The following is a 402-nucleotide window of genomic DNA, read 5'->3' as shown; positions in this document are numbered from 1 at the left end:
ATCGCTGGCGCRGGTGGTCCCAGCACTTGCCGCCTGGGTCAAGCCCCGTGGGTCCGCGCCCCCGCGCTCCCTGCCCCGACGGCAAGGCTGAGAGGGGCGCGCACACGCCGATGCCTGGGGCTCGCCCACGCGAGGCCGCTCCACGCGCCGCCGTCTCGCGCGTCCCGCGCCCTCCCTCCCCCCCCGCAGCTGCCAGACGGCGCTTCGCAGCGAGGAGGGGGCAGCGCCCATGTCCGCGCACCCCCCCGCCCCAAGGCTGGCCAACTTGGGGCGGCTGGAACCCCCGCCTAATGCCAGCCCCTGTGCCCCGCCGCCGCGGACGCGACCTCTCCCCAGTCCGCACGAGCCCCCTCGGCACTGCGCGACCCCCCGGCCGCTGCCCCAGGACCCGTACGGCCCCCC

Source organism: Rhea americana, unplaced genomic scaffold (genome assembly GCF_003343005.1).
Source record: "Rhea americana isolate MKP2758 unplaced genomic scaffold, rheAme1 scaffold_457, whole genome shotgun sequence".
Taxonomy (NCBI): Eukaryota; Metazoa; Chordata; class Aves; order Rheiformes; family Rheidae; genus Rhea; species Rhea americana.
Note: the sequence above shows the minus strand (reverse complement) of the source record.